The sequence below is a fragment of the Triticum dicoccoides genome, chromosome 7B (assembly GCF_002162155.2).
Source record: "Triticum dicoccoides isolate Atlit2015 ecotype Zavitan chromosome 7B, WEW_v2.0, whole genome shotgun sequence".
Classification (NCBI taxonomy): domain Eukaryota; kingdom Viridiplantae; phylum Streptophyta; class Magnoliopsida; order Poales; family Poaceae; genus Triticum; species Triticum dicoccoides.
Window position 1 is genome coordinate 708,682,427 of NC_041393.1, and position 8,547 is coordinate 708,690,973.

Consider the following 8,547-nt stretch of genomic DNA (forward strand, 5'->3'; position numbering starts at 1 on the left):
ACTTGCAGGCCCAACAACGTCTACAAGAAGAAGGTTGTGTAGTAGACATCAAGCTCTTTTCTAGTGTTGTTGCCGGGGAGGTGAGTGCTTGAAGGTATATCTTTAGATCTTGCAATTGAATCTTTTTCTTGTTTTAGCACTAGTCTAGTTTATAAAAGAAAACTACAAAAAAATGGAGTTGAGTTTGTCTCATACGCTTCGTCTTTTTAATATCTTTCGTGAGTATGATGGAAAGGAAAATTGTGCTCAAGTACTAGAAGAAGAATTACATAGAATTCTTGGCATAAAATATGTGAATGATGAGCATGATTGAAATGTTGTTAGTATGAATTCCTTGAATATCCATGATGCTAATGATATGCAAAGCCACAAGCTTGGGGAAGCTATGTTTGATGAAGATGATATTTTTTGTCCCCCAAGCTTTGATGAGCAAATTTACTATGATGAAAGCATGCATCCTATCTATGATGATTATTGTGATGACACATATGCTTTAAAGAATAATGATAACCATGAAACGTTTCATCTTGATCTTAATTTTCAATCACATGATAGTTATTTTGTTGAGTTTACTCCCACTATTCCGAATGAGAAGAACTTTGCTTATGTGGAGAGTAATAAATTTTCTATGCTTCTGATCATGAAAAGAATGCTTTAAGTTCTGGTTATATTATTGAATTCATTCATGATGCTACTGAAAATTATTATGAGGGAGGAACATGTGCTTGTAAGAGTTGCAATAATATCAAGTTTCCTCTCTATGTGTTGAAAATCTTGAACTTATGCTTGTTTTACCTTCCTATGCTTGTTGATTATTGTTCCCATAAGTTGTTTGCTCACAAAATCCCTATGCATAGGAAGTGGGTTAGGCTTAAATGTGCTAGTCATATGCTTCATGATGCTCCATTTATGTTTCAATTATTATCTTTTATGTGCTATCATTGAAATCATCATGCCTAGCTAAAAAGGCATTAAAGAAAAGCGCTTGTTGGGAGACAACCCAATATTTATCCTTACTGTTTTTGTGTGTACACATGATTATGCTACTGAATTAATCATGTTTAATAGCTTTTGTTTCAATAAAGTGCCAAGTGGAACCTTTGGGAAGACTTGGGTGAAGTTCATGTGATCTTGCTGTGAAAAACAGAAACTTTAGCGCTCACGAGATTAGCTGGCATTTTTCACTGGAGAGTTCTTTTAGGTTGATTCTTTTTGCAGATGATTAATAGACAAATTTCTCAGGTCAAGAAATTTATTTCATAATTTTTGGTGTTCCATAAGTATACGTTTGATACATATTACTACAGACTGTTCTGTTTTTGACAGATTCTGTTTTCTATGTGTTGTTTGCTTATTTTGATGAATCTATGAGTAGTATCGGAGGGTATGAACCATATATAAGTTGTAATACAGTATATATTACATCAATATGAATTTAGAATGAGTTCATTACAGTACCTAAGTGGTTGTTATATTTTCCTATACTAACGGAGCTTACGAGTTTTGTTTTGAGTTTTGTGTGGTTGAAGTTTTCAAGTTTTGGGTAAAGATTCGATGGACTATGGAATAAGGAGTGGAAAGAGCCTAATCTTGGGGATGCCCAAGGCATCCCAAGGTAATATTTAAGGACAACCAAGCAACTAAGATTGGGGATGCCCCGGAAGGCATCCCCTCTTTCGTCTTCGTTCATCGGTAACTTTACTTGGAGCTATATTTTTATTTACCACATGATATGTGTTTTGCTTGGAGCGTCATTTTAGTTTGTTAGTTTTTGCTTGATGTTAGTTAGAATAGTGTTTTGCATCTTTAGTTTCAATAAAAAAGTCAAGGATAGTCTTTACCATGCTTATTTTGCTAGTTTGCATGTTGCTGTTTGAAAACAGAAAGTTTACCGCTGTTGCAAAAATTCCCTAGAAAAGTCAGAGAATGGTCTAACGTTGAATATTTGCATATTGCGCTTTGATAAATTTATTACAGTGGTAATTTTAGTTCATAATTTTTGGAGTTAGGGAAGTATTGATACTCTTGCATTCCTTACAGACTGTACTGTTTTGGCAGATTGCTGTTATGTTTGCGTTGTTTGCATATGTTTGCTTGTTTAATGATTCTATTTGAGGATAGGAGTGTTAAATATACAGAGGCATTTAGTATGCAATGTTGAATAATAATTTTAGTGATTTGTTACAGTAGAAAATGATAAGGTTTTGCATTGGTTTATACTAACCTATCTCACGAGTTCTTGTTGAGTTTGTTGTGAATGAAGCTTTTGATAAAAGAAGAGAAACCATGATATGAGAGGAATTAAGGAGACACAAAAGTTCAAGCTTGGGGATTCCCAAGGCACCCCAAGATAATACTTCAAGAAGTCTCAAGCATCTAAGCTTGGGGATGCCCCGGTAGACATCCCACCTTTCTTCTTCAACAACTATCGGTTAGTATCGGTTGAGCCAAAGTTTTTGCTTCTTCACTTGAGTTGTGCTATCCTTGCAATGTAGTTTTCTTTAGCTTTGCTTGATGTTTGAATAAGATACCAAGATCTGAATCCTTTAATGAGAGAGAGCCATACACAAATTAGAATTTACTAGAATATTCTATGTGCTTCACTTATATCCTTTGAGCGTGATAATTTTTGCTCTAGTGCTTCACTTATATCTTTTAGAGCATGGTGGTAGTTTTATTTTGAAGAAATAGATGAACTCTCATGCTTCACTTATATTATTTTGAGAGTCATTAATAGCATGGTAATTTGCTCAACGATAATCTCTACTTCTAATGGAGCAGTTGGTAGTCTCCGCCGGTCAATTTTCGTCCCACCACTTCGTCCGGGTTTTTTTCATAGGTTAACCTTCGTGGATTTTATCCGCACCACAGCTCCGGCTCAGAAAACCCCGTACGATGGCCCTCCTCTCGATCCCGATGCAACCTCTCTCTTTCCCTCCTCTCCCGTGCTGCCGCCGCCCCCATCTCCCGACCTCTTCTTCGGGCGCGGCCGCAGGAGCATCTCCACCTCTCCACTCCCTCACGCAACAGCACTCCAAACCCCCACCCCCACGCCCGGCTGCCGCTAGGGTTTCTTACCCTCGCTGCCCCGCCGCGACTCGTGTTGCGGGCAGTGAGGATGGGAGCGGGTCGGTCGTGTCGCTTAGTGGGTGGATGGTTGGGGAACGGCGGATCCAGGCCCTGGCGTGGTCCTCTCCCTTCAACTCGCGCCGCCGACCTGGGCTCCCTCTTCTTCCACGGCCACAGCCTGGGGTTGCTGCCGGCTAGACGAATAATTATGTGCAGGCTGCCACGACAAAGGGTTTGACTCCTACACCAATCTCATCAAGGTAAGGTGGCCTGCTAGACGAATTACACTCAGATTAGTTCAATATATAGTGATTCAGCCAGCAAAGGACTAATAATTATGTGCAGGCTGCTGTTCTTGACACTCCTGATGTTGTTTTTCAGAGCAATGCCACGCTAAGGTATATATTGTTACATAATCTGAATCCAAGTCTTACTGATTCTACACCTAAACTGACCGCTATTTTCTTTTTTTCTTCAGTTGCTCGTTCAAAGGGTGACAACCTGCTATGGGGTGGTTCTCTTATTGAACATGTGAGTAATATAACCTGCTATGGGGTGGTTCTCTTTATTCCACACTACCTAAACTGACCACTGTTTGCAAGCTTTAGTGCTTACTTGTTAATAATCATGGGGTTCGGACCACGGTACTAGCGTCCCCTTGTCATTGGCGGCAGCTTGGGTGATTGATCTATATATCATGAGTCAGGCTGAATCACGAGTGATTAAACTGGTTTTAGCATGAGCTTGCAGTATACAAAATCTGAATTTTTCACCACGTTCTGTATTAAATAGGATGAACTAAGATGAACCATGTATTTTAGTTCTAAGGAGATAGATCATAATTGTTGTGTGCTAATACTTTGAACGAACTCCTTTTTTAATCTTTGTGTAGGTTTTATATTTCTGCAGAATTATGTGATGGAGCCTTGATATGTACCATGACTTAAGTTCTGGACGTGCATCGAGTAAATGCAGCAGCCTTGATGTTTGAAGTTACAGGGGCATGGACTCTAATTTGCAACCACAAAGTTTATACCGTTGTTGTGTGGGTCAGTCTGGTATGTTCCTTTCATAACACATGGAATGCTTTATTCCTCTGTCTACCTTGTCTAACCATATTTTTGTCGGTATTTAGGGAAATTTGCACATCCAACTATTTGATCTGGGAAATGCAACGCCTCGCCACAGAAGGGGGCTAGCCCGTCCATGCTCACCGGTCTGGTTGTCTGGGGGCGAGGAGGGGGCGCAGCCGCGCCCGGAGGAGGTCATCTCGGCGCCCGCATCCTCGTCGTCTACATTGCCCACACAGCAGGTCGTCGCTGCTGATTAGATCCTCTTGAAAATAGTTAATTTAAACTCAAGTAAAAAAATCCCATGTTGTTTGCTGGCCTCTTTTGAAGTTTATTCTAACTTGCTATTGATTAGATCCTCTTGCAGTTATGTTGTGTTGTTCCATAAATTGCAGGCTTGATGTATATATCTATGACTGTTTTCCCAAGAATAACATGCAGACGACGGCCAACGCATTCATGGTGGAGGGAAAGATTGGTGTTGATCCTGTTTGTAAGTTTCCCCCACGTACTGTTGTTATTTATGCTTGATTATGTATGGTATTTTCTTGATTTGGTAACTGGATATACCTGCATTATTGTTGCCAGGCCAAGATTTTCAAGAAACTTACATTAAGCAACATCATGAGGTTATCCTTGGAAAGTTGGAATATAACAGTGCCATGGCATTTTCTGAGTACACTAATGAAAGATACTAAGATATCTTCTGGATTGAAGAAATTAAAATGATTTACATGCTTCAATCAAATTAAATAGTGAGGAAAGATAAATCAAATTAAAAGTGTGTGTTGCTTTAGTTGTTAAAAGCAACGTAAGTAAGAAAGTACATCTGCCGCCATGTGACCTTACATGTTCCTCAAGACTCAGTTTTTGTAACGCATACAAGAGAAATTTGGATGATGCACAGTTATAGATATGAATATTTGCGAACAAATCAGGTTATAACAGCACTTAATATAATGGTTGCATCTGGCCTCCTCGAGCTTTTTATTAGGTCAATGGTAAAATAACACTTAATATAATGCTTACACACCATGTGAGAATCGATGTGGAGGTGAAAGCATGTAACTCATTAGAGCTTAAAAAAAGTGGAATTTGTATTTCAGTTTTTAGATCTTAAATGTGCTCATACTATAGCCATTTTGTTTGAAATTTAGATAGTCCCTCTGATGTTCTAATTACCGCCACTGAAATCTAAGAGTTAGCAATTTGAGGGATTGTAATATCTTTATTTGTGTGGCGCCGTCTTCTGCCTTTTTAGATATGCAAATCCTTAGATGGATGGAATTCCTTTGCATCTAAGTAAGTGGTATGAAAGGGACGCGGAGTTCGTGAACTCGAGCACACAGGAGCTCGATATCTGTCCGTTCACTACTGTGTCGTGATTCGCTGCATTCAATGCCCGGGACAGACCTGTGGTCGACCAGGAATTCGGAAAGTCAGATATACGTACATGTGCAGACCTGAAAGGTGGGCCATGGCTCTGACGGACGTTAGGACGCCGTCCACTGATCGGCGGAGAGCCGTGGCCCAGGACGTCGGCGCCGTCCGGGTCTGTGGTTCAGAACGGTCTCAGATATGTGCGGCGGAGTGTCTGCACAGGCACACCAGGTGGAGATCGACCACAATCATCTGAGCAACCCATAGAGCAGCAGATTGACCCCCAGAGTACCGGGGTGGACGTTTAGGTAAGCAGTTTGTTGGTACTGATATTTTTTGGTAGTTAAAATGCTGCAAATTTCAGTATGAAAAGTGGCTGGTAGTGGCATTTGATGGTTTCTTCAGTAAACTGCTTAAGCTACGATGAACGATTTCCGTTCAGGGCGACGTGTGTCTATGTATGACTATTTTAATTGATTTTGCTCTATCATGTCCTGTGTAGTTCAGCAACGAACCTAATTTTTTAGTTGAATAGGTGATTGTTCCTGCATGACAACACAATATATGACTCTGTATCTGAAGGAAAAAAGAACTGAAAAGTTTAACATTGCATTTGTTTTTGTTCAGGTCAGCTATGCATTTTTGTGAAGGGGAGCCTTGGCGCAGTGGTAAAGCTGCTGCCTTGTGACCAAGAGGTCACGGGTTCAAGTCCTGGAAACAGTCTCTTACAGAAATGTAGGGAAAGGCTGCGTACTATAGACCCAAAGTGGTCGGACCCTTCCCCGGACCCTGCGCAAGCGGGAGCTACATGCACCGGGCTGCCCTTTTTTTTTAGCTATGCATTTTTGTGTGGTTCAGAATTATATGATGACCCTCCTAAGTCTGCGGTTACACTTTGGTACAAATGTAGAGTCAGGATTGGGGCTGAGCCCTTTTTTTTTAGCTATGCATTTTTGTGTGGTTCAGAATTATATGATGACCCTCCTAAGTCTGCGGTTACACTTTGGTACAAATGTAGAGTCAGGATTGGGGCTGAAGCAGGCCGAGCGCCATGCCAAAATAGGATTTCAGCAATGGAGAAATCAATCCGGGGGTTTGCCGAACATCGTGGTGACAATGTCATTGTGCCAAAATTAGGGACTAGCTTCCACACACTAGGTGAAGCTTACGATTTTTACAATCTGTAGTCATGGGAGAAAGGTTTTGGCATCTCAAATTTCTTCCTTTGCAAACAGACGCTCGATGCAATAAGTGAGTCGTTGATCGACCTCCCAATGATGGAAGTACCACTGTGTTTGGTGAGAGGTGGGATGAACTGCCTGGAAGAAAATTATGTTACCCTTGCAAATTATGGACAAGGGGTGTCATCCGGTACCCTCTCAGCCTTCAGTCTCTGAACTTATATTACAGTTTTTCACTTCGGCATCCACACAAGAGCTATCTAGGTAGACATTTGCACTGGACCTAATTAAACAGAGTATATGGTGTACTTTGCACATGTGCTTATTTTTTGCGACAGTTATTCGGCCGTTTAAAACTCTCCTTTTTTTTCAGGAACTTGTGCACGAGAATCCTATGTTTGTAAGGATAACAGGGGTGGTGCTGAAGGAACAGCTTGGGGGTGACACGATGATTGACCATGAGCTGATGTCTGTCATTATCCATAGGTGTTGCCAGGCTAACCAGGAAGCCGATGAAGAATCGCCCTACCTAACATGGAGGCACCAACTTCAACACGATTTCTCGGTGAGGGAAAATTAACATTGCAATATATGCAAATAACTAACAGTTTTTGTTCGCGTGCTGATTTTGATTCATTACCCTGCTGCAGACATTGGTGCTCACTACGGGGACAAGCTGAAGCTCCCCATTACAAAGGTATGAAACCATCCAATATGTTCCCATTTTTGACTCATAAATTATGTTACCCTCGCTTAAATTCTGTTCTCACTGGTATACGTCGGCATCATTGCACAGCACAACATATGAAAATCAATATGCGAAGCCCTGCACGAATGCATGAAGCTACAGGGCAATTTCTGCCCCCTCACCCGTGAGGCTTCGGCATGTTCTTGCCCCATCAGACTCCGCATTTGACACCAGCTGAAACGCCGCCATACTAAATTACCCAGGATGTCCCACTAGGTGAATTATATCCTTAGCATCTCATGATGGGGTATGTCCCACTAGATGATTTATATCCTTAGCATCTCATAAACATAAGTGTTCCCAACGCAAGCTTATGTACCCCTAATGCTACATTTGAATTATGTGCCGAGCATTTGTACTATCAAAGACCATGGTTTCAAACCATATCCTTTGTTGTTAAGCAATCTGCTGCCCCTGATATACTCTCTCCTTACGTCGTGCCATGCACATGTTTTGGTATCTTACTTAAGCTCGGTGGTCAACACTTTTTGCATCCACAAGCTTTTTTATGTCTGATCTATACAGTCACTCATTCATGTCCAAGATCCAACACATTCGCACTGACCGACAACTATCCGATGATTTGGCCAGTCTGCACAATCCATAGACTACATCTGCAACAGATATTCAAATTTATTAATTTTCCAACCTCATCCCACAAACACATTACCCTTTCCCTTGCTTAAAACACCCACTGGCTCATGAACATTGTTTTAAATAGCCCGCTATAACTCCGCTATAGCACGCTATAGCGTTTACAAAAAGTCTTGCGCTAAGAGACTTTGGTCCAAACAAATGAATAAACATTTTAAATAGCGCGCTATAGCTCCGCTATAGCACGCTATAGCATTTGGAAGAGGTCCGCCGCTAAGATGCTTAGCGCGCTATTTAAAACTTTGCTCATGAATGGGACACCAAATTTAACTGCAACTCACAACCCCAAGTGTTCAATGGCACCATCTTGGATCAGCCAGAGTTAGTCTTACAGACTAATGCTTTCTACATGCTCTGGCCCTTTAGCAACAACCACATGCAGGAGCAAACTTTAACTGAATTTACATGTACAGAACACCCAAACTTAACTGAATACCACACAACA

The 8,547-nt window shown here is 41.0% G+C and overlaps 2 long non-coding RNA genes across 7 annotated transcripts; both read left to right on the top strand.

The window, feature by feature from the left end:
- Window positions 1-2,935: 2,935 nt before the first annotated feature.
- LOC119338375 lies at window positions 2,936-6,604 on the top strand. 6 transcript variants are annotated; one of them, XR_005163928.1, is made up of 6 exons: window positions 2,936-3,329; window positions 3,415-3,467; window positions 3,562-3,600; window positions 3,962-4,127; window positions 4,205-4,632; window positions 6,538-6,604. It is a non-coding gene; the product is annotated as an uncharacterized LOC119338375 (long non-coding RNA). The 6 variants fall into 6 exon arrangements; XR_005163927.1 differs by lacking the exon at window positions 6,538-6,604 and adding an exon at window positions 4,728-4,773; XR_005163925.1 differs by lacking the exon at window positions 6,538-6,604 and having other exon boundaries at window positions 2,937-3,329; window positions 4,205-4,758.
- Window positions 6,605-7,255: 651 nt separating this feature from the next.
- Window positions 7,256-7,576, top strand: LOC119336358. The gene is made up of 3 exons (XR_005162409.1): window positions 7,256-7,265; window positions 7,351-7,397; window positions 7,497-7,576. It is a non-coding gene; the product is annotated as an uncharacterized LOC119336358 (long non-coding RNA).
- The last annotated feature ends 971 nt before the right edge of the window (window positions 7,577-8,547 follow it).